Source organism: Primulina tabacum, unplaced genomic scaffold (assembly GCF_025594145.1).
Source record: "Primulina tabacum isolate GXHZ01 unplaced genomic scaffold, ASM2559414v2 Contig1140, whole genome shotgun sequence".
NCBI lineage: Eukaryota > Viridiplantae > Streptophyta > Magnoliopsida > Lamiales > Gesneriaceae > Primulina > Primulina tabacum.
The window spans coordinates 1-26,970 of NW_027460120.1; the positions used below are offsets into that span (position 1 = coordinate 1).

The window sequence follows — 26,970 nt, forward strand, 5'->3', positions numbered from 1 at the left end:
AGGTCACCCATCCTAGCTCTGCCATCCGCCCAGAACGCTTAACTTCATGGTTATGATTGGGCGAGAGCAGTGCCGCGTGTTTTCCATCGCCGCCCGCTCCACACGTACTCGAGGGATTAAGAATAACATCCCACTCAACTCGGTGCGATCATACCACACTAATGCACCGGATCCTTTCAGAACTCCGAAGTTATGCGAGATTGGGCGAGAGCAGTATTGGGATGGGTGACCCCCTGGGAAGTCCTCGGTTGCACCCTTTTTTCGTGTTTTTTCTATTTTGATTATTTGTTGAAAGACGATTTTTCGGCTCAAATCATCTGAATCTCGATCGGACCAAACAAGACAGTGAAATGAAAGTAGCTCGGGCACTGCCGATTTGGACAAAATTGTAGGCTAATTTGATTGTAAACGGCAAACGACGAGACTCATTACTACGCAATGAGCTGACGAGATTTTAGCCGATTCCTTCTCTAAGACCCTCTAATTTGCGATTCACCGCTTCTGTTTAAGCTTTCGTTTCCTCGAAAAATCCTCTTAGGAAGTTCGAAATTCGATTCTGGTTCCATTTTATCGTATCCTAACAATAAATAGCTTTACATTCGTTATTTCCTTCTTCTTATTTTTTTTTATTTTCTGCGAACATTTATCGATTTTTGTTGTCGTGAGCCGGTTCTGTGCGGAAGGGTATGACGCAGATTACTCCGGAGACGGTCCAACTGATTAAAACAATTATTTCGACTGTTTCATCTATAATTTACGTAAACATCGCGACACGAGTCTTCCCAGGGAGGTCACCCATCCTACTCTGCCATCGCGCCAGAACGCTTAACTTCATGGTTATGATTGGGCGAGCATGCCGCATGTTTTCCATCGCCGCCCGCTCCACACGTACTCGAGGGATATAAGATAAACATCCCACTCAATGTCGGGTGCGATCATACCAGCACTAATGCACCGGATCCCATCAGAACTCCGAAGTTAAGCGTGCTTGGGCGAGAGCAGTACTAGGATGGGGACCCCCTTGAAGTCCAGCGTGTTGCAACCCCTTTCGTGTTTTCTATTTCTGATTACTTGTTGACAGACGATTTCGTCTCAATCATCTAAATCTCGATCGGGCGACCAGATAAGACTTGTGAAATGAAAGTAGCTCGGGCACTGCCGTAGTTTGGACAAAAGTCTAGGGGCTAATTTGATATGGAAAACGGCAAACGGACGAGGCTCATTCTACGCAATGAGCTGACGAGATGTTTAGTCCGAATTCCTTCTCTACATACCCTCTAATTTGCGATTTACCGCTTCTTTAAGCTATCGTTTTCCTCGAGAAATCCTCTTAGGAAGTTCGAAATTCGATTCGGTTCCATTTTAATCGTATCCGAAGGCATATAATAGCTTACATTCGTTATTTCCTTCTTCTTATTTTTTTTTCTATTTTCTGGGAACATTTATCGATTTTTGTTGTCGTGAGCCGGTTCTGTGCGGAAGGGTATGACGCAGATTACTACCGGAGACGGTTAACTCATTAAAAAAATTATTTCGAATGTTTTATCCATAATTTACCGTAACCGTTCGCGATAGCGAGGTCTTCCCAGGGAGGTCACCATCCTAGCGATGCCATCGCGCTAGAAACGCTTGAGCTTCAGGGTTATGATGGGTGCGGAGAGCAGTGGCCGCGTGTTGTCCAGCGCCGCCCGCTCCACACGTACTCGAGGGATATAAGAATAAACATCCCACTCAATGTCGGGTGCGATCATACCAGCACTAATGCACCGGATCCCATCAGAACTCCGAAGTTAAGCGTGCTTGGGCGAGAGCAGTACTAGGATGGGCGACCCCAAGGGAAGTCCTCGTGTTGCACCCTTTTTCGTGTTTTTCTATTTGTGATTACTTGTTGAAAGACGATTTTCGGCTCAAAACATCTGAATCTCGATCGGGACTAGACAAGACAAGTGAAATGAAAAGCTCAGGCACTACCGGATTTGGACAAAATTGTAGGCTAATTTGATTGTAAACGGGAAAACGGACGAGACTCATTACTACGCAATGAGCTGACGAGATTTTAGCCGAATTCCTTCTCTAAGACCCTCTAATTTGCGATTTACCGCTTCTGTTAAGCTTTCGTTTCCCTCGAAAAAATCCTCTTAGGAAGTTCGAAATTCGATTCTGGTTCCATTTTATCGTATCCTAACAATAATAATAGCTTTACATTCGTTATTTCCTTCTTCTTATTTTTTTTTATTTTCCTGCCAACATTTATCGATTTTTGTTGTCGTGAGCCGGTTCTGTGCGGAAGGGTATGACGCAGATTACTCCGGAGACGGTCAACTCATTAAAAACAATTATTTTCGACTGTTTTATCTATAATTTACGTAAACGGTCGCGACACGAGGTCTTCCCAGGGAGGTCACCCATCCTAAGCTCTGCCATCGCGCCAGAACGCTTAACTTCATGGTTATGATTGGGCGAGAGCAGTGCCGCGTGTTGTCCATCGCCGCCCGTCCACACGTACTCGAGGGATATAAGAATAAACATCCCACTCAATGTCAGGTGCGATCATACCAGCACTAATGCACCGGATCCTTCAGAACTCCGAAGTTATGCGTAGATTGGGCGAGAGCAGTATTGGATGGGTGACCCCCTGGGAAGTCCTCGTGTTGCACCCTTTTCGTGTTTTTCTATTTTTGATTACTTGTTGAAAGACGATTTTCGGCTCAAATCATCTGAATCTCGATCGGGACCAAACAAGACAAGTGAAATGAAAGTAGCTCGGGCACTGCCGGATTTGGACAAAATTGTAGGCTAATTTGATTGTAAACGGGCAAACGGACGAGACTCATTACTACGCAATGAGCTGACGAGATTTTAGCCGAATTCCTTCTCTAAGACCCTCTAATTTGCGATTCACCGCTTCTGTTAAGCTTTCGTTTCCTCGAAAAATCCTCTTAGGAAGTTCGAAATTCGATTCTGGTTCCATTTTATCGTATCCTAAGAATAATAATAGCTTTACATTCGTTATTTCCTTCTTCTTATTTTTTTTTATTTTCTGCGAACATTTATCGATTTTTGTTGTCGTGAGCCGGTTCTGTGCGGAAGGGTATGACGCAGATTACTCCGGAGACGGTCAACTGATTAAAAACAATTATTTCGACTGTTTCATCTATAATTTACGTAAACAGTCGCGACACGAGGTCTTCCCAGGGAGGTCACCCATCCTACCTCTGCCATCGCGCCAGAACGCTTAACTTCATGGTTATGATTGGGCGAGAGCAGTGCCGCATGTTGTCCATCGCCGCCCGCTCCACACGTACTCGAGGGATATAAGAATAAACATCCCACTCAATGTCGGGTGCGATCATACCAGCACTAATGCACCGATCCCATCAGAACTCCGAAGTTAAGCGTGCTTGGGCGAGAGCAGTACTAGGATGGGTGCCCCCCTGGGAAGTCCTCGTGTTGCACCCCTTTCGTGTTTTTCTATTTCTGATTACTTGTTGACAGACGAGTTTCGGCTCAAATCATCTAAATCTCGATCGGGACCAGATAAGACTTGTGAAATGAAAGTAGCTCGGGCACTGCCGGATTTGGACAAAATTCTAGGCTAATTTGATTGTAAACGGGCAAACGGACGAGGCTCATTACTACGCAATGAGCTGACGAGATTTTAGCCGAATTCCTTCTCTAAGACCCTCTAATTTGCGATTTACCGCTTCTGTTAAGCTATCGTTTTCTCGAGAAATCCTCTTAGGAAGTTCGAAATTCGATTCCGGTTCCATTTTATCGTATCCGAGGCATAATAATAGCTTTACATTCGTTATTTCCTTCTTCTTATTTTTTTTCTATTTTCTGGGAAAATTTATCGATTTTTGTTGTCGTGAGCCGGTTCTGTGCGGAAGGGTATGACGCAGATTACTCCGGAGACGGTTAACTCATTAAAAAAAATTATTTCGAATGTTTTATCCATAATTTACGTAAACGGTCGCGATACGAGGTCTTCCCAGGGAGGTCACCCATCCTAGCTATGCCATCGCGCTAGAACGCTTGACTTCATGGTTATGATTGGGCGAGAGCAGTGCCGCGTGTTGTCCATCGCCGCCCGCTCCACACGTACTCGAGGGATATAAGAATAAACATCCCACTCAATGTCGGTGCGATCATACCAGCACTAATGCACCGGATCCCATCAGAACTCCGAAGTTAAGCGTGCTTGGGCGAGAGCAGTACTAGGATGGGCGACCCCATGGGAAGTCCTCGTGTTGCACCCTTTTTCGTGTTTTTCTATTTGTGATTACTTGTTGAAAGACGATTTTCGGCTCAAATCATCTGAATCTCGATCGGGACTAGACAAGACAAGTGAAATGAAAAGCTCGGGCACTACCGGATTTGGACAAAATTGTAGGCTAATTTGATTGTAAACGGGCAAACGGACGAGACTCATTACTACGCAATGAGCTGACGAGATTTTAGCCGAATTCCTTCTCTAAGACCCTCTAATTTGCGATTTACCGCTTCTGTTAAGCTTTCGTTTCCTCGAAAAATCCTCTTAGGAAGTTCGAAATTCGATTCTGGTTCCATTTTAATCGTATCCTAACATAATAATAGCTTTACATTCGTTATTTCCTTCTTCTTATTTTTTTTTATTTTCTGCCAACATTTATCGATTTTTGTTGTCGTGAGCCGGTTCTGTGCGGAAGGGTATGACGCAGATTACTCCGGAGACGGTCAACTCATTAAAAACAATTATTTCGACTGTTTTATCTATAATTTACGTAAACGGTCGCGACACGAGGTCTTCCCAGGGAGGTCACCCATCCTAGCTCTGCCATCGCGGCCAGAACGCTTAACTTCATGGTTATGATTGGGCGAGAGCAGTGCCGCGTGTTGTCCATCGCCGCCCGCTTCCACACGTACTCGAGGGATATAAGAATAAACATCCCACTCAATGTCGGGTGCGATCATACCAGCACTAATGCACCGGATCCCATCAGAACTCCGAAGTTAAGCGTGCTTGGGCGAAAGCGCAGTACTAGGATGGGAGACCCCCTGGGAAGTCCTCGTGTTGCACCCCTTTTCGTGTTTTTCTATTTCTGATTACTTGTTGACAGACGAGTTTCGGCTCAAATCATCTGAATCTCGATCGGGACCAGATAAGACATGTGAAATGAAAGTAGCTCGGGCACTGCCGGATTTGGACAAAATTGTAGGCTAATTTTGATTGTAAACGGGCAAACGGACGAGACTCATTACTACGCAATGAGCTGACGAGATTTTTAGCCGAATTCCTTCTCTAAGACCCTCTAATTGCGATTTACCGCTTCTGTTAAGCTTTCGTTTCCTCGAGAAATCCGCTTAGGAAGTTCGAAATTCGATTCCGGTTCCATTTTATCGTATCCCGAGGCCATAATAATAGCTTTACATTCGTTATTTCCTTTCTTCTTATTTTTTTTCTATTTTCTGGGAACATTATCGATTTTTGTTGTCGTGAGCCGATTCTGTGCGGAAGGGTATGACGACAGATTACTCCGGAGACGGTTAACTCATTAAAAACAATTATTTCTACTGTTTTATCCAATAATTTATGTAAAACGGTCGCGATACGAGGTCTTCCAGGGAGGTCACCCATCCTAGCTCTGCCATCGCGCCAGAACGCTTAACTTCATGGTTATGATTGGGCGAGAGCAGTGCCGCGTGTTGTCCATCGCCGCCCGCTCCACATGTACTCGAGGGATATAAGAATAAACATCCCACTCAATGTCGGGTGCGATCATACCAGCACTAATGCACCGGATCCCATCAGAACTCCGAAGTTAAGCGTGCTTGGGCGAAGAGCAGTACTAGGATGGGTGACCCCCTGGGAAGTCCTCGTGTTGCACCCCTTTACGTGTTTTTCTATTTCTGATTACATGTTGACAGACGAGTTTCGGCTCAAATCATCTAAATCTCGATCGCGACCAGATAAGACATTGTGAAATGAAAGTAGCTCGGGCACTGCCGGATTTGGACAAAATTCTAGGCTAATTTGATTGTAAACGGGCAAACGGACGAGGACTCATTACTACGCAATGAGCTGACGAGATTTAGCCGAATTCCTTCTCTAAGACCCTCTAATTTGCGATTTACCGCTTCTGTTAAGCTTTCGTTTCCTCGAGAAATCCGCTTAGGAAGTTCGAAATTCGATTCGGTTCCATTTTATCGTATCCCGAGGCATAATAATAGCTTTACATTCTTATTTCCTTCTTCTTATTTTTTTTCTATTTCTGGGAACATTTATCGATTTTTGTTGTCGTGAGCCGGTTCTGTGCGGAAGGGTAATGACGCAGATTACTCCGGAGACGGTAACTCATTAAAAACAATTATTTCGACTGTTTTATCCATAATTTACGTAAACGGTCGCGACACGAGGTCTTCCCAGGGAGGTCACCCATCCTACCTCTGCCATCGCGCCAGAACGCTTACTTCATGGTTATGATTGGGCGAGAGCAGTGCCGCGTGTTGTCCATCGCCGCCCGCTCCACACGTACTCGAGGGATATAAGAATAAACATCCCACTCAATGTCGGGTGCGATCATACCACACTAATGCACCGGATCCCATCAGAACTCCGAAGTTAAGCGTGCTTGGGCGAGAAGCAGTACTAGGATGGTGAACCCCCTGGGAAGGTCCTCGTGTTGCACCCCTTTTCGTGTTTTTCTATTTTGATTACTTTTGAAAAGACGATTTTCGGCTCAATCATCTGAATCTCGATCGGGACCAGACAAGACATGTGAATGAAAAGTCTCGGGCACTGCCGGATTTGGAAAAAATTGTAGCTAAGTTGATTGTAAACGGGCAAACGGACGAGACTCATTACTACGCAATGAGCTGACGGATTTTAGCCGAATTCCTTCTCTAAGACCCTCTAATTTGCGATTTACAGCTTCTGTTAAGCTTTCGTTTCTCGATAAAATCCTCTAGGAAGTTCGAAATTCGATTTCTGGTTCCATTTTATCGTATCCTAAGCAATAATAATAGCTTTACATTCGTTATTACGTGCTTCTTATTTGATTTTTTTTATTTTCTGCGAACATTTATCGTTTTGTTGTCGTGAGCCGTTCTGTGCGAAGGGTATGACGCAGATTACTCCGGAGACGTAACTCATTAAAAACAATTATTTCGACTGTTTTATCCATAATTTACGTAAACGGTCGCGACACGAGGTCTTCCCAGGGAGGTCACCCATCCTAGCTCTGCCATCGCGCCAGAACGCTTAACTTCATGGTTATGATTGGGCGAGAGCAGTGCCGCGTGTTGTCCATCGCCGCCCGCTCCACACGTACTCGAGGGATATAAGAATAAACATCCCACTCAATGTCGAGTGCGATCATACCAGCACTAATGCACCGGATCCCATCAGAACTCCGAAGTTAAGCGTGCTTGGGCGAAAGCGCAGTACTAGGATCGGTGACCACCTGGGAAGTCCTCGTGTTGCACCCCTTTTCGTGTTTTTCTATTTTTGATTACTTGTTGACGGACGATTTTCTGCTCAAATCATCTGAATCTCGATCGGGACCAAATAAGACATGTGAAATCAGCGTAGCTCGGGTACTGCCTGATTTGGACAAAATTGTAGGCTAATTTTATTGTAAACGGGCAAACGGACGAGACTCATTACTCCGCAAAGTGCTCGCGAGATTTTAGCTAAATTTCTTCTCTAAGACCCTAAGTTGCGATTTACAACTTCTGTTAATGTTTCGTTTCCAAAAAATCCGTTTAGGAAGTTCGAAATTCGATTCCGGATCCATTTTATCGTATCCCAGGAATAATAATAGCTTTACATTCATAGAAGTCCTCGTGTTGCACCCCTTTTCGTGTTTTTCTATTTTTGATTACTTGTTGACAGACGATTTTCGGCTCAAATCATCTGAATCTCGATCGGGACCAGATAAGACATGTGAAATGAAAGTAGCTCGGGCACTGCCGGATTTGGACAAAATTGTAGGCTAATTTGATTGTAAACGGGCAAACGGACAGACTCATTACTACGCAATGAGCTGACGAGATTTTAGCCGAATTCTTCTCTAAGACCCTCTAATTTGCGATTTACCGCTTCTGTTAAGCTTTCGTTTCCTCGAGAAATCCGCTTAGGAAGTTCGAAATTCGATTCCGGTTCCATTTTATCGTATCCCAAGGCACTATAACTAGCTTTACATTCGTTATTTCCTTCTTCTTATTTTTTTTTCTATTTCTGCGAACATTTATCGATTTTTGTTGTCGTGAGCCGGTTCTTGGGCGGAAGGGTATGACGCAGATTACTCCGGAGACGGTGAACTCATTAAAAACAATTATTTCGACTGTTTTAATCCATAATTTACGTAAACGGTCGCGACACGAGGTCTTCCCAGGGAGGTCACCCATCCTACCTCTGCCATCGCGCCAGAACGCTTAACTTCATGGTTATGATTGGGCGAGAGCAGTGCCGCGTGTTCCATCGCCGCCCGCTCCACACGTACACGAGGGATATAAGAATAAACATCCACACTCAATGTCTGGTGCGATCATACCAGCACTAATGCATCCGGATCCCATCAGAACTCCGAAGTTAAGCGTGCTTGGGCGAAAGTGCAGTACTAGGATGGGTGACCCCCTGTGTGAAGTTCATCGGTTGCCACTCCCTTTTCCGTTGTTTTTCTAATTTGATTACGTTTGACAAGAACGAGTTTTCGGGCTCAAATATCTGAATCGCGATCGGGACCCAGATAAGAACATGTGAAATGAAAGATGCTCAGGGGGCACTGCCGGAATTTGAACAAAAGTCGTAGGCTAATTGATTGTAAACGGGCAAACGACGAGACTCAGAATACTACGCAATGAGTTATGACGAGATTTGTAGAAGCCGAATTCCTTCTCTAAGACCCTCTAAGTCTGCGATTTACCGCTTCTGTTAAGCTTGCCGTTTCCTCGAGAAAATCCTCTTAGGAAAGTTCGAACATTCGATTCTGGTTCCACTTTATAAAAATATCGTATGCCTAAGCAATAAGTAATAGCTTTACATTCGTTATTTCCTTCTTCTTATTTTTTTTTCTATTTTCTTGCGGAACATTTATTCGATTTTTGTTGTCGTGAGTCGTTCTGTGCGGAAGGGTATGACGCAGATTACTCCGGAGACGGTCAACTCATTAAAAACAATTATTTCGACTTTTTATCCATATAATTTACGTAAACGGATCGCGACACGAGGTCTTTCCCAGGGAGGTCACCCATCTAGCATCTGCCCATCGCGCCAGAACGCTTACTTCATTGGTTTATTGTGGGAGAGCAGTGCCGCTGTTGTCCACGCCGTGTCCCGCCCAGCTCCACACGTACTCGAGGGATATAAAGATAAACATCCACTCAATGTCGGGTGCGTCATCACCAGCACTAATGCACCGGATCCCATCAGAACTCGAAGTTAAGCGTGCGTGTGGCGAGAGCTAGTACTAGGATGGGTGAACCCCCTGGGAAGTCCTCGTGTTGCACCCCTTTTCGTGTTTTTCTATTTCTGATTACTTGTTGACAGACGAGTTTCGGCTCAAATCATCTGAATCTCGATCCGGGACCAGATAGACATGTGAAATGAAAGTAGCTCGGGCACTGCCGGATTTGACAAAATTGTAGGCATAATTTGATTGTAAACGGCAAACGGACGAGACTCATTACTACGCATGAGCTGACGAGATTTTAGCCGAATTCCTTCTCTAAGACCCTCTAATTTGCGATTTACCGCTTCTGTTAAGCTTTCGTTTCCTCGAGAAATCCGCTTAGGAAGTTCGAAATTCGATTCCGGTTCCATTTTATCGTATCCAAGGCATAATAATAGCTTTACATTCGTTATTTCCTTCTTTTATTTTTTTTCTATTTTTCTGGAACATTTATCGATTTTGTTGTCGTGAGCCGGTTCTGTGCGGAAGGGTATGACGCAGATTACTCCGAGACGGTTAACTCATTAAAAACAATTATTTCGACTGTTTTATCCATAATTTACCGTAACGGTCGCGACACGAGGTCTTCCCTGGGATGGTCACCCATCCTAGCTCTGCCATCGCGCCAGAACGCTTAACTTCATGGTTATGATTGGGCGAGAGCAGTGCCGCGTGTTGTCCATCGCCGCCCGCTCCACACGTACTCGAGGGATATAAGAATAAACATCCCACTCAATGTCGGGTGCGATCATACCAGCACTAATGCACCGGATCCCATCAGAACTCCGAAGTTAAGCGTGCTTGGGCTAGACGCTAGTACTAGGATGGGTGACCCCCTGGGAAGTCCTCGTTGTTGCACCCTTTTTCGTGTTTTTCTATTTTTTGATTACTTGTTGACAGACGATTTTCGGCTCAAATCATCTGAATCTCGATCGGGACCAGATAAGACATGTGAAATGAAAGTAGCTCGGGCACTGCCGGATTTGGACAAAATTGTAGGCTAATTTGATTGTAAACGGGCAAACGGAAGAGACTCATACTACGCAATGAGCTGACGAGATTTTTAGCCGAATTCCTTCTCTAAGACCCTCTAATTTGCGATTTACCGCTTCTGTTAAGCTTTCGTTTTCTCGAGAAATCCGCTTAGGAAGTTCTTAAATTCGATTCGGGTTCCATTTTATCGTATCCAAGGAATATAATAGCTTTACATTCGTTATTTCCTTCTTCTTATTTTTTTTTATTTTCTGGGAACATTTATCGATTTTTGTTTGTCGTGAGCCGGTTCTGTGCGGAAGGGTATGACGCAGATTACTCCGGAGACGGTTAACTCATTAAAAAATTATTTCGACTGTTTTATCCATAATTTACGTAAACGTCGCGACACGAGGTCTTCCCAGGGGTCACCCATCCTAGCTCTGCCATCGCGCCAGAACGCTTAACTTCATGGTTATGATTGGGCGAGAGCAGTGCCGCGTGTTGTCCATCGCCGCCCGCTCGTACTCGAGGGATATCCCACTCAATGTCGGTGCGATCATACCAGCACTAATGCACCGGATCCCATCAGAACTCCGAAGTTAAGCGTGCTTGGGCGAGAGGTACTAGGATGGGTGACCCCCTGGGAAGTCCTCGTGTTGCACCCTTTTCGTGTTTTTCTATTTTATTTTGTTACTTGTTGACAGACGATTTTCTCAAATCATCTGAATCTCGATCGGGACCAGATAAGACATGTGAAATGAAAGTAGCTCGGGCACTGCCGGATTTGGACAAAATTGTAGGCTAATTTGTATTGTAACGGGCAAACGGACCGAGACTCATTACTACGCAATGAGATGACGGATTTTAGCCGAATTCCTTCTCTAAGACCCTCTAATTGCGATTTACCGCTTCTGTTAAGCTTTCAGTTTCCTCGAGAAATCCGCTAGGAAGTTCGAATTCGATTCCGGTTCCATTTTATCGTATCCCAGGCATAATAATAGCTTTACATTCGTTATTTCCTTCTTCTTATTTTTTTTTCTATTTTCTGGGAACATTTATCGATTTTTGTTGTCGTGAGCCGGTTCTGTGCGGAAGGGTATGACGCAGGATTACTCCGGAGACGGTTAACTAATTAAAACAATTATTTCGACTGTTTTATCCATAATTTACGTAAACGATCGCGACACGAGGTCTTCCCAGGGAGGTCAACCCATACTACCTATGCCTCATCGCGCCAGAACGCTTAACTTCATTGGTTATTATTGGGCGAGAAGCAGTGCCGCGTGTTGTCCATCGCCGCCCGCATCCACACGTACTCGAGGGATATAAGAATAAACATCCCACTCAATGTCGGGTGCGATCATACCAGCACTAATGCACCGAGATCCATTCAGAACTCCGAAGTAGATGCGTGACTTGGGCGAGAGCAGTATTAGGATGGGTGACCCCATGGGAAGTCCTCGTGTTGCACCCTTTTTCGTGTTTTTCTATTTGTATTACTTGTTGAAAGACGATTTTCGGCTCAATCATCTGAATCTCGATCGGGACCAGACAAGACAAGTGAAATGAAAGTAGCTCGGGCAACTTGCGGATTTGGACAAAATTGTAGGCTAATTTGATTGTAAACGGGCAAACGGACGAGACTCATTACTACGCAATGAGCTGACGAGATTTAGGCCGAAATTCCTTCTCTAAGACCCTCTAATTTGCGATTTACCGCTTCTGTTTAAGCTTTCGTTTCCTCGAAAAATCCGCTTAGGAAGTTCGAAATTCGATTTGGTTCCATTTTATCGTATCCTAAGAATAATAATAGCTTTAACATTCGTTATTTCCTGCTTCTTATTTTTTTTTATTTTCTGCAACATTTATCGATTTTTGTTGTCGTGAGCCGGTTCTGTGCGGAAGGGTATGACGCAGATTACTCCGGAGACGGTCAACTAATTAAAAACAATTATTTCGACTGTTTTATCTATAATTTACGGTAAACCGGTCGCGACACGAGGGTCTTCCCAGGGAGGTCACCCATCCTAGCCTCTGCCATCGCGCCAGAACGCTTAACTTCATGTGTTATGATTGGGGCGAGAGCAGTGCCGCGTGTTGTCCATCGCCGCCCGCTCCACACGTACTCGAGGGATATAAGAATAAACATCCCACTCAATGTCGGGTGCGATCATACCAGCACTAATGCACCGGATCCCATCAGAACTCCGAAGTTAAGCGATGCTTGGGCCGAGAGCAGTACTAGGATGGGTGACCCCCTGGGAAGTCCTCGTGTGTGCAACCCCTTTCGTGTTTTTCTATTTTGATTACTTGTTGACAGACGATTTTCGGCTCAAATCATCTGAATCTCGATCGGGACCAATAAGACATTGTGAAATGAAAGTAGCTCGGGCACTGCCGGATTTGGACAAAATTGTAGGATAATTTGTTGTAAACGGGCAAACGGACGAGACTCATTACTACGCAATGAGCTGACGAGATTTTTAGCCGAATTCCTTCTCTAAGACCCTCTAATTGCGATGTACCGCCTTCTGTTAAGCTTTCGTTTACCTCGAAAAATCCTCTTAGGAAGTTCGAAATTCGATTCTGGTTCATTTTATCGTATCCTAGACATAATAATATGCTTTACATTCGTTATTTCCTTCTTCTTATTTTGTTTTCTATTTTCTGCGCAACATTTATCGATTTTTGTTGTCGTGAGCCGGTTCTTGTGCGGAAGGGTATGACGCAGATTACTCCGGAGACGGTCAAAACTCATTAAAAACAATTATTTCGATGTTTTATCTATAATTACGTAAAACAGGTCGCGAAACGAGGTCTTCCCAGGGAGGTCACCCATCCTAGCTATGCCATCGCGCCAGAACGCTTAACTTCATGGTTATGATTGGGGCGAGAGCAGTGCCGCGTGTTGTCCATCGCCGCCCGCGTCCACACGTACTCGAGGGATATAAGAATAAACATCCCACTCAATGTCGGTGCGATCATACCAGCACTAATGCACCGGATCCCATCAGAACTCCGAAGTTAAGCGGCTTGGGCGAGAGCAGTACTAGGATGGGTGACCCCCTGGGAAGTCCTCGTGTTGCACCCTTTTTCGTCGTTTTCTATTTTTGATTACTTGTTGACAGACGATTTTCGGCTCAAATCATCTGAATCTCGATCGGGACCAGATAAGACATGTGAAATGAAAGTAGCTCGGGCACTGCCGGATTTGGACAAAATTGTAGGCTAATTTGATTGTAAACGGGCAAACGGACGAGACTCATTACTACGCAATGAGCTGACGAGATTTTAGCCGAATTCCTTCTCTAAGACCCTCTAATTGCGATTTACCGCTTCTGTTAGCTTTCGTTTCCTCGAGAAATCCGCTTAGGAAGTTCGAAATTCGATTCTGGTTCCATTTTATCGTATCCACTAACTAATAATAGCTTTACATTCGTTATTTCCTTCTTCTTATTTTTTTTTCTATTTTCTGGAACATTTATCGATTTTTGTTGTCGTGAGCCGGTTCTGTGCGGAAGGGGTATGACGCAGATTACTCCGGAGACGGTTAACTCATTAAAAACAATTATTTCGACTGTTTAATCCTAATTTACGTAAACGAGCGCGACACGAGGTCTTCCCAGGGAGGTCACCCATCCTACCTCTGCCATCGCGCCAGAACGCTTAACTTCTGGTTATGATTGGGCGAGAGCAGTGCCGCGTGTTGTCCATCGCCGCCCGCTCCACACGTACTCGAGGATATAAGAATAAACATCCACTCAATGTCGGGTGCGATCATACCAGCACTAATGAACCGGATCCCATCAGAACTCCGAAGTTAAGCGTGCTTGGGCTAGAGAGCAGTACTAGGATGGGGTTACCCCCTGGGAAGTCCTCGTGTTGCACCCTTTTTCGGTTTTTTCTATTTTTGATTACTTGTTGACAGACGATTTTCGGCTCAAATCATCTGAATCTCGGATCGGACCATATAAGACAATGTGAAATGACAGTAGCTCCGGGCACTGCCCGGATTTGGACAAAATGCTAGGCTAATTTGATGTAAACGGGCAAACGGACGAGACTCATTACTACGCAATGAGCTGACGAGATTTAGCCGAATTCTGTTCTCTAAGACCCTCTAATTTGTCGATTTACCGCATTCTGTTAAGCTTTCTGTTCCTCGAAAAATCCTCTTAGGAAGTTCGAATTCGATTCTGGTTCCATTTTATCGTATCCTACAATAATAATAGCTTTACATTCGTTATTTCCTTCTTCTTATTTTTTTTTTATTTTTCTGCCAACATTTATCGATTTTTGTGTAGTGAGCCGGTTCTGTGCGGAAGGGGTATGACGCAGATTACTCCGGAGACGGTCAACTCATAAAAACAATTATTTCGACTGTTTTATCGATAATTTACGTAAACGGTCGCGACACGAGGTCTTCCCAGGGAGGTCACCCATCCTAGCTCTGCCATCGAGCCAGAACGCTTAACTTCATGGTATGATTGGGCGAGAGCAGTGCCGCGTGTTGTCCATCGCCGCCCGCTCCACACGTACTCGAGGGATATAAGAATAAACATCCCACTCATGTCGGGTGCGATCATACCAGCACTAATGCACCGGATCCATTCAGAACTCCGAAGTTAATGCGTGCTTGGCTGAGAGCAGTACTTAGGATGGGTGATCCTCCTGGGAAGTCCTCGTGGTTGCAACGCCTTTTTCGTGTTTTTCTATTTTCTGATTACTTGTTGAAAGACGAGTTTCGGCTCAAATCATCTGAATCTCGATCGGGACCAGATCAGACAGTGAAATGAAAGTAGCTTCGGGCACTGCCGGATTGGGACAAAATTGTAGGCTATTTGATTGTAAACGGGCAAACGGACGAGACTCATTACTACACAATGAGCTGCGAGATTTAGCCGAATTCCTTCTCTAAGACCCTCTAATTTGCGATTTACCGCTTCTGTTAAGCTTTCGTTTCCTCGAGAAATCCTCTTAGGAAGTTCGAAAATTCGATTCGGTTCCATTTATCGTATCCTAGAGCATAAATAATAGCTTACATTCGTTATTTCCTTCTTCTTTATTTTTTTTTCTATTTTCTGCAACATTTATCGATTTTTGTTGTCGTGAAGCCGGTTCTGTGCGAAGGGTATGACGCAGATTACTCCGGAGACGGTTAACATCATTAAAAACAATTATTTCGACTTGTTATTCTAGAATTTACGTAAACGGTCGCGCACGAGGTCTTCCCAGGGAGGTCACCCATCCTAGCTCTGCCATCGCGCCAGAACGCTTAACTTCATGGTTATGATTGGCGAGAGCAGTGCCGCGTGTTGTCCATCGCCGCCCGCTCCACACGTACTCGAGGGATATAAGAATAAACATCCCACTCAATGTCGGGTGCGATCATACCAGCACTAATGCCATGGATCCCATCAGAACTCCGAAGTTAAGCGTGCTTGGGCTAGAGCAGCACTGGGATGGGTGACCCCTGGGAATTCCTCGTGTTGCAACCCTTTTCGTGTTTTTTCTATTTTTGATTACTTGTTGACAGACGATTTTCGGCTCAAATCATCTGAATTTCGATCGGGACCAGATAAGACATGTGAAATGAAAGTAGCTCGGCACTGCCGATTTGGACAAAATTGTAGGCTAATTTGATTGTAAACGGCAAACGGACGAGACTCATTACTACGCAATGAGCTGACGAGATTTTAGCCGAATTCCTTCTCTAAGACCCTCTAATTTGCGATTTACCGCTTCTGTTAAGCTTTCGTTTCCTCGAGAAATCCGCTTAGGAAGTTCGAAATTCGATTCCGGTTCCATTTTATCGTATCCAAGCATAATAATAGCTTTACATTCGTTATTTCCTTCTTCTTATTTTTTTTTTCTATTTTCTGGGAACATTTATCGATTTTTGTTGTCGTGAGCCGGTTCTGTGCGGAAGGGTATGACGCAGATTACTCCGGAGACGGTTAACTCATTAAAAAAATTATTTCGACTGTTTTATCCATAATTTACGTAAACGGTCGCGACACGAGGTCTTCCCAGGGAGGTCACCCATCCTACTCTGCCATCGCGCCAGAACGCTTAACTTCATGGTTATGATTGGGCGAGAGCAGTGCCGCGTGTTGTCCATCGCCGCCCGCTCCACACGTACTCGAGGATATAAGAATAAACATCCCACTCAATGTCGGGTGCGATCATACCAGCACTAATGCACCGGATCCCATCAGAACTCCGAAGTTAAGCGTGCTTGGGCGAGAGCATACTAGGATGGGTGACCCCCTGGGAAGTCCTCGTGTTGCACCCTTTTTCGTGTTTTTCTATTTTTGATTACTTGTTGACAGACGATTTTCGGCTCAAATCATCTGAATCTCGATCGGGACCAGATAAGACATGTGAAATGAAAGTAGCTCGGGCACTGCCGGATTTGGACAAAATTGTAGGCTAATTTGATTGTAAACGGGCAAACGGACGAGACTCATTACTACGCAATGAGCTGACGAGATTTTAGCCGAATTCCTTCTCTAAGACCCTCTAATTTGCGATTTAACCGCTTCTGTTAAGCTTTCGTTTCTCGGAAATCCGCTTAGAAAGTTCGAAAATTCGATTCCGGTTCCATTTTATCGTATCCGAGGCATAATAATAGCTTTACATTCGTTAATTCCTTCTTCTTATTTTTTTCTATTTTCTGCGAACATTATCGATTTTTGTTTCGTGAGCCGGTTTCTGGTGGCGGAAGGGTATGACGCAGATTACTCCGGAGACGGTGCAACTCATTAAAAACAATTATTTCGACTGTTTTATCCATAATTTACGTAAACGGTCGCGACACGAGGTCTCCCAGGGAGGTCAACCATCCTAGCTCTGCCATCGCGCCAGAACGATTAACTTCTATGGTTATGATTGGGCGAGAGCAGTGCCGCGTGTGTGTCCATCGCCGCCCGCATCACACGTACTCGAGGGATATAAGAATAAACATCCCACTCAATGTCGGTGCGATCATACCAGCACTAATGCACCGATCCCATCAGAAACTCCGAAGTTAAGCGTGCTTGGGCGAAAGCGCAGTACTAGGATGGATGAGCCCCCTGGGAAGTCCTCGTGTTGCACCCCCTTTTCGTGTTTTTTTCTATTTCCTGATTAACTGTTGACAGACGGAGTTTCGCTCAAATCATCTGAATCTCGATCGGGACCAGATAAGACATGTGAAATGAAAGTAGCTCGGGCACTGCCGGATTTGGACAAAATTCTAGGCTAATTGATTGTAAACGGGCAAACGGACGAGACTCATTACTACGCAATGATGCTGACGAGATTTTAGCGAAATTCCTTCTCTAGACCCTCTAATTTGCGATTTACCGCTTCTGTTAAGCTTCGTTTTCTCGAGAAAATCCGCTTAGGAAGTTCGAAATTCGATTCCGGTTCCATTTTATCGTATCCGAGGCATAATAATAGCTTTACATTCGTTATTTCCTTCTTCTTATTTTTTTCTATTTTCTGGGAAACATTTATCGATTTTTTTTGTCGTGAGCCGTTCTGTGCGGAAGGGTATGAAGCAGATTACTCCGGAGCAGGTTAACTCATTAAAAACAATTATTTCGACTGTTTTATCCATATTTTACGTAAACGGTCGCGACACGAGGTCTTCCCAGGGAGGTCACCCATCCTACCTCTGCCATCGCGCCAGAACGCTTAACTTCATGGTTATGATTGGGCGAGAGCAGTGCCGCGTGTTGTCCATCGCCGCCCGCTCCACACGTACTCGAGGGATATAAGAATAAACATCCCACTCAATGTCGGGTGCGATCATACCAGCACTAATGCACCGGATCCCATCAGAACTCCGAAGTTAAGGATGGGTGACCCCCTGGGAAGTCCTCGTGTTGCACCCTTTTCGTGTTTTTCTATTTTTGATTACTTGTTGACAGACGATTTTCGGCTCAAATCATCAGAATCTCGATCGGGACCAGATAAGACATGTGAAATGAAAGTAGCTCGGGCACTGCCGGATTTGGACAAAATTGTAGGCTAATTTGATTGTAAACGGCAAACGGACGAGACTCATTACTACGCAATGAGCTGACGAGATTTTAGCCGAATTCCTTCTCTAAGACCCTCTAATTTGCGATTTACCGCTTCTGTTAAGCTTTCGTTTCCTCGAGAAATCCGCTTAGGAAGTTCGAAATTCGATTCCGGTTCCATTTTATCGTATCCCAGGCATAATAGCTTTACATTCGTTATTTCCTTCTTCTTATTTTTTTTTCTATTTTCTGGGAACATTTATCGATTTTTGTTGTCGTGAGCCGGTTTTGGCGGAAGGGTATGACGCAGATGACTCAAATCATCTGATCTCGATCGGGACCAGATAAAACTGTGAAATGAAAGTAGCTCGGGCACTGCCGATTTGGACAAAATTGTAGGCTAATTTGATTCTAAACGGGCAAACGACGAGACTCATTACTACGCAATGAGCTGACGAGTTTTAGCCGAATTCCTTCTCTAAGACCCTCTAATTTGCGATTTACCGCTTCTGTTAGCTTTCGTTTTCCTCGAGAAATCCGCTAGGAGTTCGAAATTCGATTCCTGTTCCATTTTATCGTATCCCAGGCATAATAATAGCTTTACATTCGTTATTTCCTTCTTATTTTTTTTCTATTTTCTGGGAACATTTATCGATTTTTGTTGTCGTGAGCCGGTTCTGTGCGGAAGGGTATGACGCAGATTACTCCGGAGACGGTGAACTCATTAAAACATTATTTCGACTATTTTATCCATAATTTACGTAAATGGTCGCGACACGAGGTCTTCCCAGGGAGGTCACCCATCCTAACTCTGCCATCGCGCCAGAACGCTTAACTTCATGGTTATGATTGGGCGAGAGCAGTGCCGCGTGTTGTCCATCGCCGCCCGCTCCACACGTCTCGAGGGATATAAGAATAAACATCCCATCAATGTCGGGTGCGATCATACCAGCACTAATGCACCGGATCCCATCAGAACTCCGAAGTTAAGCGTGCTTGGGAGAGCAGTACTAGATGGGTGACTCCCTGGGAAGTCCTCGTGTTGCAACCCCTGTTTCCGTGTTTTTCTATTTTTGATTACTTGTTGACAAAACGATTTTCGGCTCAAATCATCTGAATCTCGATCGAGGACCAGATAAGACATGTGAAATGAAAGTAGCTCGGGCACTGCCGATTGTGGACAAAATTGTAGGCTAAGTTGATTGTAAACGGGCAAACGGACGAGACTCATTACTACGCAATGAGCTGACGAGATTTTAGGCCGAATTCGTTCTCTAAAGACCCTCTAATTTGGCGATTTACCCGCTTCTGTTCAGCTTTCGGTTTCCTCGAGAAATCCGCTTAGGAAGTTCGAAATTCGATTCTGGTTCCATTTTATCGTATCCGAGGCAATAATAGCTTTACATTCGTTATTTCCTTCTTCTTATTTTTTTTCTATTTTCTGGGAACATTTATCGATTTTTGTTGTCGTGAGCCGGTTCTGTGCGGAAGGGTATGACGCAGATTACTCCGGAGACGTTAACTCATTAAAAACAATTATTTCGACTGTTTTATCCATAAGTTACGTAAACGTCGCGATCACGAGGTCTTCCCAGGGAGGTCACCCATCCTAGCTCTGCCATTCGCGCCAAGAACGCTTAACTTCATGTTAGGATTGGGCGAGAGCAGTGCCGCGTGTTGTCCATCGCCGCCGACCCTCCACACGTACTCGAGGGATATAAGAATAAACATCCCACTCATGTCGGGTGCGATCATACCAGCACTAATGCACCGGATCCCATCAGAACTCCGAAGTTAAGCGTGCTTGGGCGAAAGCAGTAATAGGATGGATTGACCCCCTGGGAAGTCCTCGTGTTGCACCCCTTTTCCGTGTTTTTCTATTTTTGATTACTTGTTGACAGACGATTTTGGCTCAAATCATCTGAATCTCGATCGGGACCAGATAAGACATGTGAAATGAAAATAGCTCGGGCACTGCCGGATTTGGACAAAATTTTAGGCTAATTTGATTGTAAACGGGCAAACGGACGAGACTCATTACTACGCAATGAGCTCACGAGATTTTAGCCGAATTCTTTCTCTAAGACCCTCTAATTTGCGATTTACCGCTTCTGTTAAGCTTTCGTTTCCTCGAGAAATCCGCTTAGGAAGTTCGAAAATTCGATTCCGGTTCCATTTTATCGTATCCAGGCATAATAATAGCTTTACATTCGTTATTTCCTTCTTCTTATTTTTTTTTCTATTTTCTGGGAACATTTATCGATTTTTGTTGTCGTGAGCCGGTTCTGTGCGGAAGGGTATGACGCAGATTACTCCGGAGACGGTTAACTCATTAAAAACAATTATTTCGACTGTTTTATCCATAATTTACGTAAACGTCGCGACACGAGGTCTTCCCAGGGAGGTCACCCATCCTAGCTCTGCCATCGCGCCAGAACGCTTACTTCATGGTTATGATTGGGCGAGAGCAGTGCCGCGTGTTGTCCATCGCCGCCCGCTCCACACGTACTCGAGGGATATAAGAATAAACATCCCACTCAATGTCGGGTGCGATCATACCAGCACTAATGCACCGGATCCCATCAGAACTCCGAAGTTAAGCGTGCTTGGGCGAGAGCAGTACTAGGATGGGTGACCCCCTGGAAGTCCTCGTGTTGCACCCCTTTTCGTGTTTTTCTATTTTGATTACTTGTTGACAGACGATTTTCGGCTCAAATCATCTGAATCTCGATCGGACCAGATAAGACATGTGAAATGAAAGTAGCTCGGGCACTGCCGGATTGGACAAAATTGTAGGCTAATTTGATTGTAAACGGGCAAACGGACGAGACTCATTACTACGCAATGAGCTGACGAGATTTTAGCCGAATTCCTTCTCTAAGACCCTCTAATTTGCGATTTACCGCTTCTGTTAAGCTTTCGTTTCCTCGAGAAATCCGCTTAGGAAGTTCGAAATTCGATTCCGGTTCCATTTTATCGTATCCAGGCATAATAATAGCTTTACATTCGTTATTTCCTTCTTCTTATTTTTTTTCTATTTTCTGGGAACATTTATCGATTTTTGTTGTCGTGAGCCGGTTCTGTGCGAAGGGTATGACGCAGATTACTCCTGAGACGGTTAACTCATAAAAACAATTATTTCGACTGTTTTATCCATAATTTACGTAAACGGTCGCGACACGAGGTCTTCCCAGGGAGGTCACCCATCCTAGCTCTGCCATCGCGCCAAGAACGCTTAACTTCATGGTTATATTGGGCGAGAGCAGTGCCGCGTGTTGTCCATCGCCGCCCGCGTCCACACGTACTCGAGGGATATAAGAATAAACATCCCACTCAATGTCGGTGCGATCATACCAGCACTAATGCACCGGATCCCATCAGAACTCCGAAGTTAAGCGTGCTTGGGCGAGAGCAGTACTAGGATGGGTGACCCCGGGAAGTCCTCGTGTTGCACCCTTTTCGTGTTTTCTATTTTTGATTACTTGTTGACAGACGATTTCGGCTCAAATCATCTGAATCTCGATCGGGACTAGATAAGACATGTGAATGAAAGTAGCTCGAGGCACTGCCGGATTTGGACAAAATTGTAGGCTAATTTGATTGTAAACGGGCAACGGACGAGACTCATTACTACCAATGAGCTGACGAGATTTTAGCCGAATTCCTTCTCTAAGACCCTCTAATTTGCGATTTACCGCTTCTGTTAAGCTTTCGTTTCCTCGAGAAATCCGCTTAGGAAGTTCGAAATTCGATTCCGGTTCCATTTAATCGTATCCCAGGCATAATAATAGCTTTACATTCGTTATTTCCTTCTTCTTATTTTTTTCTATTTTCTGGGAACATTTATCGATTTTTGTTGTCGTGAGCCGGTTCTGTGCGGAAGGGTATGACCAGATTACTCCGGAGACGGTTAACTCATTAAAACAATTATTTCGACTGTTTTATCCATAATTTACGTAAACGTCGCGACACGAGGTCTTCCCAGGGAGGTCACCCATCATAGCTCTGCCATCGCGCCAGAACGCTTAACTTCAGTGGTTATGATTGGGCGAGAGCAGTGCCGCGTGTTGTCCATCGCCGCCCGCGTCCACACGTACTCGAGGGATATAAGAATAACATCCCACTCAATGTCGGGTGCGATCATACCAGCACTAATGCACCGGATCCATCAGAACTCCGAAGTTAAGCGTGCTTGGGCGAGAGCAGTACTAGGATGGGTGACCCCCTGGGAAGTCCTCGTGTTGCACCCTTTTTCGTGTTTTCTATTTTTGATTACTTGTTGACAGACGATTTTTCGGCTCAAATCATCTGAATCTCGATCGGGACCAGATAAGACATGTGAAATGAAAGTAGCTCGGGCACTGCCGGATTTGGACAAAATTGTAGGCTAATTTGATTGTAAACGGGCAAACGGACGAGACTCATTACTACGCAATGAGCTGACGAGATTTAGCCGAATTCCTTCTCTAAGACCCTCTAATTTGCGATTTACCGCTTCTGTTAAGCTTTCGTTTCCTCGAGAAATCCGCTTAGGAAGTTCGAAATTCGATTCCGGTTCCATTTTATCGTATCCCAGGCATAATATAGCTTTACATTCGTTATTTTCCTTCTTCTTATTTTTTTTTCTATTTTCTGGGAACATTATCGATTTTTGTTGTCGTGAGCCGGTTCTGTGCGGAAGGGTATGACGCAGATTACTCCGGAGACGGTTAACTCATTAAAAACAATTATTTCGACTGTTTTATCCATAATTTACGTAAACGGTCGCGACACGAGGTCTTCCCAGGGAGGTCACCCATCCTAGCTCTGCCATCGCGCCAGAACGCTTAACTTCATGGTTATGATTGGGCGAGAGCAGTGCCGCGTGTTGTCCATCGCCGCCCGCTCCACACGTACTCGAGGGATATAAGAATAAACATCCCACTCAATGTCGGGTGCGATCATACTAGCACTAATGCACCGGATCCCATCAGAACTCCGAAGTTAAGCGTGCTTGGGCGAGAGCAGTACTAGGATGGGTGACCCCCTGGGAAGTCCTCGTGTTGCAACCCCTTTTCGTGTTTTTCTATTTTTGATTACTTGTTGACAGACGATTTTCGGCTCAAATCATCTGAATCTCGATCGGGACCAGATAAGACATGTGAAATGAAAGTAGCTCGGGCACTGCCGATTTGGACAAAATTGTAGGCTAATTTGATTGTAAACGGCAAACGGACGAGACTCATTACTACGCAATGAGCTGACGAGATTTTAGCCGAATTCCTTCTCTAAGACCCTCTAATTTGCGATTTACCGCTTCTGTTAAGCTTTCGTTTCCTCGAGAAATCCGCTTAGGAAGTTCGAAATTCGATTCCGGTTCCATTTTATCGTATCCTAGGCATAATAATAGCTTTACATTCGTTATTTCCTTCTTCTTATTTTTTTTCTATTTTCTGGGAACATTTATCGATTTTTGTTGTCGTGAGCCGATTCTGTGCGGAAGGGTATGACGCAGATTACTCCGGAGACGGTTAACTCATTAAAAACAATTATTTCGACTGTTTAATCCATAATTTACGTAAACGGTCGCGACACGAGGTCTTCCCAGGGGGGTCACCCATCCTAGCTCTGCCATCGCGCCAGAACGCTTAACTTCATGGTTATGATTGGGCGAGAGCAGTGCCGCGTGTTGTCCATCGCCGCCCGCTCCACACGTACTCGAGGGATATAAGAATAAACATCCCACTCAATGTCGGGTGCGATCATACCAGCACTAATGCACCGGATCCCATCAGAACTCCGAAGTTAAGCGTGCTTGGGCGAGAGCAGTACTAGGATGGGTGACCCCCTGGGAAGTCCTCGTGTTGCACCCCTTTTCGTGTTTTTCTATTTTTGATTACTTGTTGACAGACGATTTTCGGCTCAAATCATCTGAATCTCGATCGGGACCAGATAAGACATGTGAAATGAAAGTAGCTCGGGCACTGCCGGATTTGGACAAAATTGTAGGCTAATTTGATTGTAAACGGGCAAACGGACGAGACTCATTACTACGCAATGAGCTGACGAGATTTTAGCCGAATTCCTTCTCTAAGACCCTCTAATTTGCGATTTACCGCTTCTGTTAAGCTTTCGTTTCCTCGAGAAATCCGCTTAGGAAGTTCGAAATTCGATTCCGGTTCCATTTTATCGTATCCCAGGCATAATAATAGCTTTACATTCGTTATTTCCTTCTTCTTATTTTTTTTTCTATTTTCTGGGAACATTATCGATTTTTGTTGTCGTGAGCCGTTCTGTGCGGAAGGGTATGACGCAGATTACTCCGGAGACGGTTAACTCATTAAAAACAATTATTTCGACTGTTTTATCCATAATTTACGTAAACGGATCGCGACACGAGGTCCTTCCAGGGAGGTCACCCATACCTACTCTGCCATCGCGCCAGAACGCTTAACTTCGTGGTTATGATTGGGCGAGAAGCAGTGCCGCGTGTTGTCCATCGCCGCCCGCGTCCACACGTACTCGAGGGATATAAGAATAAACATCCCACTCAATGTCGGTGCGATCATACAAGCACTAATGCACCGGATCCCATCAGAACTCCGAAGTTAAGCGTGCTTGGGCGAGAGCAGTACTAGGATGGTGACCCCCTGGGAAGTCCTCGTGTTGCAACCCTTTTTCGTGTTTTTCTATTTTGATTACTTGTTGACAGACGATTTTCGGCTCAAATCATCTGAATCTCGATCGGGACCAGATAAGACATGTGAAATGAAAGTAGCTCGTGCACTGCCGGATTTGGACAAAATTGTAGGCTAATTTGATTGTAAACGGGCAAACGGACGAGACTCATTACTACGCAATGAGCTGACGAGATTTTAAGCCGAATTCCTTCTCTAAGACCCTCTAATTTGCGATTTACCGCTTCTGTTAAGCTTTCGTTTCCTCGAGAAATCCGCTTAGGAAGTTCGAAATTCGATTCCGGTTCCATTTTATCGTATCCCAGGCATAATAATAGCTTTACATTCGTTATTTCCTTCTTCTTATTTTTTTTCTATTTTCTGGGAACATTTATCGATTTTGTTGTCGTGAGCCGGTTCTGTGCGGAAGGGTATGACGCAGATTACTCCGAGACGGTTAACTCATTAAAACAATTATTTCGACTGTTATTATCCAGAATTTACGTAAACAGGTCGGACACGAGGTCTTCCCTCAAGGGAGGTCCAATACGCCAACTAGCTCTCTGGCCCTCGCGGCCAGAAACTTAACGTCATGTGGTTATGAGTGGACGATGCAGCAGTGCCCGCGTGTTGTCCATTGCGCGCCCCAAAGTCCAGCACGTAACTCGAGGGATATAAGAATAAACATCCCACTCAATGTCGGGTGTGCGATCATACCAGCAATGAATGCATCCGGATTGCTCATCAAGAACTTCCGAAGTGGAAGCGGGCTTGGGACGGAGATCATTAATAGGATGGTTACCCCCGCGGGGAAGTCCTCGTGTTGCAACCCTTTTCAGTGTTTTCTATTTTGGAGTTACTGTGTTGACAGACGATTTTCGGCTCAAATCATCTGAATCTCGATCGGGACCAGATAAGACATGTGAATGAAAAGTAGCTCGGGCACTGCCGGATTTGGACAAAATGTAGGCCTAATTTGATTGTAAACGGGCAAACGGACGAGACTCATTATACGCAATGAGCTGACGAGATTTTAGCCGAATTCCTTCTCTAAGACCCTCTAATTTGCGATTTACCGCTTCTGTTAAGCTTTCGTTTCTCGAGAAATCCGCTTAGGAAGTTCGAAATTCGATTCCGGTTCCATTTTATCGTATCCCAGGCATAATAATAGCTTTACATTCGTTATTTTCCTTCTTCTTATTTTTTTTTCTATTTTCTGGGAACATTTATCGATTTTTGTTGTCGTGAGCCGTTCTGTGCGGAAGGGTATGACGCAGATACTCCGGAGACGGTTAACTCATTAAAACAATTATTTCGACTGTTTTAATCCATAATTTACGTAAACGGTCGCGACACGAGGTCTTCCCAGGGAGGTCCCCATCCTAGCTCTGCCATCGCGCCAGAACGCTTAACTTCATGGTTATGATTGGGCGAGAGCAGTGCCGCGTGTTGTCCATCGCCGCCCACCACACGTACTCGAGGGATATAAGAATAAACATCCCACTCAATGTCGGGTGCGTCATCCACACTAATGCACCGGATCCCATCAGAACTACCCGAAGTTAAGCGTGCTTGGGCGAAGCAGTACTGGATGGGTGACCCCCTGGGAAGTCTCGTGTTGCACCCTTTTTCGTGTTTTTCTATTTTTGATTACTTGTTGACAGACGATTTTCGGCTCAATCATCTGAATCTCGATCGGACCATATAAGACATGTAAATGAAAGTAGCTCGGGCACTGCCCGATTTGGACAAAATTGTAGGCTAATTTGATTGTAAACGGCAAACGGACGAGACTCATTACTACGCAATGAGCTGACGAGATTTTAGCCGAATTCCTTCTCTAAGACCCTCTAATTTGCGATTTACCGCTTCTGTTAAGCTTTCGTTTCCTCAGAAATC

At 44.7% G+C, this 26,970-nt stretch overlaps 21 non-coding genes and 10 pseudogenes across 21 annotated transcripts; all 31 read left to right on the top strand.

Moving 5' to 3' along the window:
• The first annotated feature begins 140 nt into the window (after nt 1-140).
• LOC142535846 (5S ribosomal RNA) lies at nt 141-257 on the top strand (annotated as a pseudogene).
• A 670-nt stretch (nt 258-927) lies between these two features.
• On the top strand, nt 928-1,045 carry LOC142535832 (5S ribosomal RNA). Its single transcript, XR_012817804.1, has one exon. It is a non-coding gene; the product is annotated as a 5S ribosomal RNA (ribosomal RNA).
• A 694-nt stretch (nt 1,046-1,739) lies between these two features.
• LOC142535829 (5S ribosomal RNA) lies at nt 1,740-1,858 on the top strand. Its single transcript, XR_012817801.1, has one exon. It is a non-coding gene; the product is annotated as a 5S ribosomal RNA (ribosomal RNA).
• Nucleotides 1,859-2,542: 684 nt separating this feature from the next.
• Nucleotides 2,543-2,660, top strand: LOC142535842 (5S ribosomal RNA; annotated as a pseudogene).
• A 681-nt stretch (nt 2,661-3,341) lies between these two features.
• LOC142535824 (5S ribosomal RNA) lies at nt 3,342-3,459 on the top strand. The gene has a single exon (XR_012817797.1). It is a non-coding gene; the product is annotated as a 5S ribosomal RNA (ribosomal RNA).
• Nucleotides 3,460-4,140: 681 nt separating this feature from the next.
• LOC142535849 (5S ribosomal RNA) lies at nt 4,141-4,259 on the top strand. The gene has a single exon (XR_012817810.1). It is a non-coding gene; the product is annotated as a 5S ribosomal RNA (ribosomal RNA).
• A 682-nt stretch (nt 4,260-4,941) lies between these two features.
• Nucleotides 4,942-5,062, top strand: LOC142535822 (5S ribosomal RNA). Its single transcript, XR_012817795.1, has one exon. It is a non-coding gene; the product is annotated as a 5S ribosomal RNA (ribosomal RNA).
• A 688-nt stretch (nt 5,063-5,750) lies between these two features.
• Nucleotides 5,751-5,870, top strand: LOC142535818 (5S ribosomal RNA). The gene has a single exon (XR_012817791.1). It is a non-coding gene; the product is annotated as a 5S ribosomal RNA (ribosomal RNA).
• Nucleotides 5,871-6,551: 681 nt separating this feature from the next.
• Nucleotides 6,552-6,671, top strand: LOC142535836 (5S ribosomal RNA; annotated as a pseudogene).
• A 675-nt stretch (nt 6,672-7,346) lies between these two features.
• On the top strand, nt 7,347-7,467 carry LOC142535831 (5S ribosomal RNA). The gene has a single exon (XR_012817803.1). It is a non-coding gene; the product is annotated as a 5S ribosomal RNA (ribosomal RNA).
• A 1,053-nt stretch (nt 7,468-8,520) lies between these two features.
• On the top strand, nt 8,521-8,644 carry LOC142535838 (5S ribosomal RNA; annotated as a pseudogene).
• A 727-nt stretch (nt 8,645-9,371) lies between these two features.
• On the top strand, nt 9,372-9,492 carry LOC142535844 (5S ribosomal RNA; annotated as a pseudogene).
• A 679-nt stretch (nt 9,493-10,171) lies between these two features.
• LOC142535825 (5S ribosomal RNA) lies at nt 10,172-10,293 on the top strand. The gene has a single exon (XR_012817798.1). It is a non-coding gene; the product is annotated as a 5S ribosomal RNA (ribosomal RNA).
• A 661-nt stretch (nt 10,294-10,954) lies between these two features.
• On the top strand, nt 10,955-11,071 carry LOC142535819 (5S ribosomal RNA). The gene has a single exon (XR_012817792.1). It is a non-coding gene; the product is annotated as a 5S ribosomal RNA (ribosomal RNA).
• A 687-nt stretch (nt 11,072-11,758) lies between these two features.
• Nucleotides 11,759-11,880, top strand: LOC142535841 (5S ribosomal RNA; annotated as a pseudogene).
• Nucleotides 11,881-12,568: 688 nt separating this feature from the next.
• Nucleotides 12,569-12,690, top strand: LOC142535835 (5S ribosomal RNA). The gene has a single exon (XR_012817807.1). It is a non-coding gene; the product is annotated as a 5S ribosomal RNA (ribosomal RNA).
• Nucleotides 12,691-13,379: 689 nt separating this feature from the next.
• On the top strand, nt 13,380-13,497 carry LOC142535826 (5S ribosomal RNA). The gene has a single exon (XR_012817799.1). It is a non-coding gene; the product is annotated as a 5S ribosomal RNA (ribosomal RNA).
• A 678-nt stretch (nt 13,498-14,175) lies between these two features.
• LOC142535833 (5S ribosomal RNA) lies at nt 14,176-14,297 on the top strand. Its single transcript, XR_012817805.1, has one exon. It is a non-coding gene; the product is annotated as a 5S ribosomal RNA (ribosomal RNA).
• A 683-nt stretch (nt 14,298-14,980) lies between these two features.
• LOC142535845 (5S ribosomal RNA) lies at nt 14,981-15,103 on the top strand (annotated as a pseudogene).
• A 683-nt stretch (nt 15,104-15,786) lies between these two features.
• On the top strand, nt 15,787-15,904 carry LOC142535837 (5S ribosomal RNA; annotated as a pseudogene).
• Nucleotides 15,905-16,583: 679 nt separating this feature from the next.
• On the top strand, nt 16,584-16,701 carry LOC142535820 (5S ribosomal RNA). The gene has a single exon (XR_012817793.1). It is a non-coding gene; the product is annotated as a 5S ribosomal RNA (ribosomal RNA).
• A 684-nt stretch (nt 16,702-17,385) lies between these two features.
• Nucleotides 17,386-17,507, top strand: LOC142535839 (5S ribosomal RNA; annotated as a pseudogene).
• A 1,843-nt stretch (nt 17,508-19,350) lies between these two features.
• Nucleotides 19,351-19,466, top strand: LOC142535834 (5S ribosomal RNA). Its single transcript, XR_012817806.1, has one exon. It is a non-coding gene; the product is annotated as a 5S ribosomal RNA (ribosomal RNA).
• A 692-nt stretch (nt 19,467-20,158) lies between these two features.
• On the top strand, nt 20,159-20,278 carry LOC142535828 (5S ribosomal RNA). Its single transcript, XR_012817800.1, has one exon. It is a non-coding gene; the product is annotated as a 5S ribosomal RNA (ribosomal RNA).
• A 682-nt stretch (nt 20,279-20,960) lies between these two features.
• LOC142535848 (5S ribosomal RNA) lies at nt 20,961-21,078 on the top strand. The gene has a single exon (XR_012817809.1). It is a non-coding gene; the product is annotated as a 5S ribosomal RNA (ribosomal RNA).
• A 677-nt stretch (nt 21,079-21,755) lies between these two features.
• LOC142535823 (5S ribosomal RNA) lies at nt 21,756-21,872 on the top strand. The gene has a single exon (XR_012817796.1). It is a non-coding gene; the product is annotated as a 5S ribosomal RNA (ribosomal RNA).
• Nucleotides 21,873-22,547: 675 nt separating this feature from the next.
• Nucleotides 22,548-22,665, top strand: LOC142535821 (5S ribosomal RNA). Its single transcript, XR_012817794.1, has one exon. It is a non-coding gene; the product is annotated as a 5S ribosomal RNA (ribosomal RNA).
• A 682-nt stretch (nt 22,666-23,347) lies between these two features.
• On the top strand, nt 23,348-23,466 carry LOC142535840 (5S ribosomal RNA). The gene has a single exon (XR_012817808.1). It is a non-coding gene; the product is annotated as a 5S ribosomal RNA (ribosomal RNA).
• Nucleotides 23,467-24,148: 682 nt separating this feature from the next.
• Nucleotides 24,149-24,267, top strand: LOC142535817 (5S ribosomal RNA). The gene has a single exon (XR_012817790.1). It is a non-coding gene; the product is annotated as a 5S ribosomal RNA (ribosomal RNA).
• A 684-nt stretch (nt 24,268-24,951) lies between these two features.
• Nucleotides 24,952-25,069, top strand: LOC142535830 (5S ribosomal RNA). Its single transcript, XR_012817802.1, has one exon. It is a non-coding gene; the product is annotated as a 5S ribosomal RNA (ribosomal RNA).
• A 1,514-nt stretch (nt 25,070-26,583) lies between these two features.
• Nucleotides 26,584-26,698, top strand: LOC142535847 (5S ribosomal RNA; annotated as a pseudogene).
• Nucleotides 26,699-26,970: the final 272 nt, after the last annotated feature.